This window comes from Mus musculus, chromosome 7 (assembly GCF_000001635.26).
Source record: "Mus musculus strain C57BL/6J chromosome 7, GRCm38.p6 C57BL/6J".
Classification (NCBI taxonomy): domain Eukaryota; kingdom Metazoa; phylum Chordata; class Mammalia; order Rodentia; family Muridae; genus Mus; species Mus musculus.
In genome coordinates this window covers 9,788,651-9,793,269 of record NC_000073.6, presented here as the reverse complement: position 1 = coordinate 9,793,269, position 4,619 = coordinate 9,788,651, and the positions used below count along the sequence as shown (strand labels likewise).

The 4,619-nt window shown below is 42.8% G+C and overlaps 1 long non-coding RNA gene and 1 pseudogene across 1 annotated transcript; both read left to right on the top strand.

Annotated features, from left to right (window-relative positions):
- The first annotated feature begins 222 nt into the window (after window positions 1-222).
- Gm30482 lies at window positions 223-2,203 on the top strand. The gene is made up of 5 exons (XR_391146.2): window positions 223-294; window positions 371-409; window positions 1,560-1,686; window positions 1,847-1,985; window positions 2,124-2,203. It is a non-coding gene; the product is annotated as a predicted gene, 30482 (long non-coding RNA).
- Window positions 2,457-4,292, top strand: Gm18192 (predicted gene, 18192; annotated as a pseudogene).

The window sequence follows — 4,619 nt, the reverse complement described above, 5'->3', positions numbered from 1 at the left end:
TGTGTGGCTACTGCCTGTAGATCAGAATGTAAAGTCTTCAGGTATTGCCCTGGCCCCAAGCCTCTCTTCTCCCCACCAAGCTAATCCTAGATGAACACTCTGAAACTGTTAGCTAGCACCCAGTTAAATGCTTTCTTTTAATTGTAAGAATACCTTGGCCATGATGTCTCTTCACGGCAATAAAACAGTAAATTTTATCCTCAGATAACAAACAGAAGAGATTGAATCTTTGTCCAAGGTCACCCAGTAAGAGACACCATTAAAGGATGGAGCCCAGTGGGTACCTGACAGCATGTATGAGAGGGGACTTGGGTGAAATTTTGGGATACCAACACTCTTGCTTATTACTCACAATCTTGTTTTTCTACAGGTTTCCCAGTATTCAGTGAAACCTGCCAACCAGGAAAAGGTAAGTGGAGGATGCCCAGGAATCACACTCCTCACTTAACACATAAGGGACTCTGGGACTGTGGAGTCCTGGGACTCTGTGCTAGAATTGTCTCTGTCCTTCCATTGGATTTCCCTGGCACATGCTCAGAATGAAAGGTCCCCACGTCCACAGCAGGGATTACATGGACAGGCTTCCCTTTATGGTAACCATTGGCTGAAGATTCAAAGGTCTTAAATCTCCAGTGATGACATTAGACCAGGTCTGGAAGTGAGATGGGTTGGGGATGATTAGAAATGCTCAGGCATGCATGAGATCAGCTGGCTTTAGTGGAAGGTAGGAATTGTAGTAGCACAACATCTGTGGGCTAAGTCTGCATACTGAGATTGAATGGAAGCTCAGTGTGAAGACTGAAGTGTGTTTCCTGAGGTCATGGACACATGGCTTCCTGGCCTTTGTGCCAGGGACAGAGTGGACAACAGTGCCCCAAATGTAGTCTGTGTGAAACAGATGATTGGGAGGAATCCATGTTAGTGTCTGATTGGAAGGAGTCCATGTGAATTCTCAGATTGAAAGGAGGGACATTCTTCTCGCTTGGATTGACTCCAGCTGTGATGGTTTCAATGAACTCACCCTCCAAACAGTCATAGACTTGCATACTTGTTCCTTATTGGTGGAACACTTTGGAGATATTAATGATGTATAGCCTTGTTGGAGGAGGTGTGTCACTGGGGTTGGGCTAGTACATCTCAAAAGCTCTTGCCATTCCCTGTTAACTCTCTCTGCCTGGTACTGTACTATGGATTAGGATGTAAGCTCTCAGCAAATGTTCCAGTGCTGTGTTTGCCTGTATCCATCCTCCCTGACATGGAGGTTACAGATTGACCCTCTGAGGTGTTAGGCCCAATAAACTCCTTGTTATCATAAGTTGCCTTGGTCATGGTGTCTCTTCACAGTAATAGAAAAGTAATTAAGCCACTATGTCAACTGTTGTTGCTAAGTGATGAGCACAGTAGTCGGTGGGACCTCAAGGACAGACTAGGTATCAGTAGAATAGGTTCACAGCCTGGTACCCTCTGAGGTAGGAAGCTCAGTGGGAATGACATAAGGATACCAGGAATACCTGACAAGGAGGATTCATATAATTTCAACTTTCTGTTGAACTGTTCAGGACTGTTTATCCTTTGAGGATGTGGCTGTGTACTTCTCCTGGGAGGAATGAACACTGCTTGATGACTCTCAAAAGATCCTGCACCAGACTGTGATGTCAGAGATCTGAACACTCATGTCTTTGATGGGTAAGACCCTACCATCATTTATGAGCATGTCTAGACTTTCGTTTGGTTTTTGTTTTGTTTTGTTTTGTTTTGGTTTGGTTTGGTTTGGTTTGGTTTGGTTTGGTTTGGTTTGGTTTGGTTTGGTTTGGTTTTGGTTTTGTTTGTATGTTTGTTTTTTTAGAGAGAGCCGCATCTTTCTGACAGCTGGCCTATGAATACCAAGTCTTTCTGCCACAGTCTTGGAGTATAAAATACAGGTTAAAAACCAAGTCAAGTTTCACAACAGCTCTATTTCTCTCAATTGCATCAAAGGCACACAGGTATCAATTTGGGGTTAGAAATTTTTTGTGTGTAGTTTGAGACTTCTGTCTATCTTTAGAATCCTAGCTGTGCTTGATGTGCTATGTAGACCTGGCTGTCCTCTGACTTACCAAGGTCTTCTTGCTGTATCTTTTGAGAGTTGAAATTAATGGACTAAACAAACACATCTGGCCTGGGGTCAAGAGACTTAACACTGTCAGATTCCCTCTGACTTGATGACACTCTAAATATTTGGGATGTTTGCGACTCAAGTACTTCTGGTGACATGCCTTATGTTTGAATGTAACAGGAATTTGGCACTGGTAAGTTCAGTTTATTTTGTTTTATTTTATTTTATTTTATTTTATTTTATTTTATTTTATTTTATTTTATTTTTACAAGACACCCTTAAAAGGATTACTCTCACTAGGCTTTATTCTTCTCTCCTGTATGGGTTGCATCACTTAGTGCAGAACTCTCATTTTTTTGAATCATGTACTTTAGGACTTATATCTTCTGGGATCCATGACATGACTCAGCTGGAGTCTTGGGGAGAGCCCTCTGTGCCTGCATTGAGATTCCTGACTCCAGGTATGTTATAGGTACATAGCGTGTGGTGGTTTTTGATGTTTGGAGGTATTAATTCTGAAACAGAACTGTCCCTTGGGTGTCAGTCTTGAATGTTTTGCCTATTGCCTTGCAACCCTGTGATACACAGCTGTTCCTGTATTGTAATGGTGTGCATTGTAAATGTAACTCCTATTTGCCTGATGTAATTGTCATCTCAGAGACAGTGAGCTTCCAAATGGTAAGCAAGGCCTAGTCTTGGAAGCTTCTAGCCTGTGTACAATCTAATCAAGGCCTAGAGTGGATTCAACCATGGAGACTTACTGTTGAATAAGCTCACCTCTTCTACCTTTTTTCTGAACTCTGGCAGGATGTTCAACTCAGCTATTTCGGCTCAAACTCCTTCGATTCAAACTGGCTTCTTTTACACTCTGACTCAATTGCTCTGTTTGGTCTCAAAGTAACTCTAGCAATCTGTACTAATCTTCTGGCTTCTCATTCTCTGGTTCATTCTGTCTTCACCTCTATCTAGTTTGTTCTCTCTGGAACCTGCCTGTCAAAATGTTCGGGTCAAAACTTCATCTGAACACTCTGTCTGCTCTGAAGTAGACTCACTTTCCTGTCTCATCGCTGATTCATTTAGTCAAATATTTCTCTGATTTATCACTTTGCCTGACTCTTAATTAGATGTCACTTTCCAACATGGTTGCTTGTTCTACCAACTAACTCTAGTTGGTAGAACAATGTTTTGGATTAAACGTGTGTACTATAGGAATGCCAGTATTCCAACCAGAGCAGCATGTTGGATTACAATTCATCTACCATGCACTATACATTGGCAGTACTTAAATTCAGGTTCTTTACATACTATGCCATACAGCTCTACACAGCCTTCTGCACTGTGTCTTGAATCCCTAGCAATTGAAGCTTGCAGAAAGCTATTGGTGAGGAAAGAGTTTGTTACCGTAAATAGCATGCCTCCCTGTTACTTATTCCATGCTTGTGTTCTTGCTGCTCCTAAGGTTCATGAACATAAGATATTGACAAATTCAGCATGGTATTGGACCCTAGCCCCTTTGTTCTGTGAGAAACCTCAGATTACCATTAGTAATAGATGCTGTCTCTCTGTCTGTCTGTCTGTCTGTCACTTGATAGTCTACATGCCACTCATTAGGTTGTCCAGGTTGTTGGATCAAAGTGCATAGTGAAATGTCACCCTTTGAGCAGAGTCTGTCTGCAGAAGGTGCCAGTCCATCCACGCTGCAGCAGCACATGCTGTGCTGTGCTGAGACACCCTTGCTAAGCATGGACAATGTGATGATCCTCCAGAGCTCCTTAGGTCTTCTAAGGCATCAAGTGACTTACACTATTGGGGATGCCCCCACGAACACTGAGAGTAGAGAGGCCATTCAGAGTGAGATGAACTGCATATGCAGCGACAGTGGCAAAACTTTTACTAGCACATCCCACCTCAATCGACACCAGATGATACACACTGGAGAAAAGCCTTTTCAGTGTAGCGAATGTGGCAAGTCCTTCAGCCAAAAAGCCTTTCTTATTAAGCATTTCAGAATTAACACTGGAGAGAAGCCATTCAGGTGTGGGGAGTGTGGCAAAACCTTCAAGCACAACTGATTCCTTGTTGCTCATCAGCGAGTTCACACAGAAGTGACACTTTTACATGGACTAAATGTGCCAAGTCATACATGAACAGATCCAGCCTTTTATATCATTATTGGGTTCATACTGGAGAAAATCCATAGAAGTATACTATAGTAGTTTGAATAGGTAGCCCCATAGATTCATGTGTTTGAATGCTTGGCCCATAGGGAGTGACACTATTAGGTGATGTGGCCTTCTTAGAATAGGTGTGGCCTTGTTGGAGAAAGTGTGTCACGGTGGGGATGGGCTTTGAGGTTCAGTGCTCAAGCTCCACCCAGTGTGGGAGAGTCTCTTCCTGGCTGCCTTTAGATCAGGATATAAAACCTCTGCTCCACAGCACCATGTCTGTCTGCATGCAGACATGGTTCCTGCCAAGATGGTAATGGATTGACCTTCTGAAAATGTAAGCCAGACCCAATTAAATG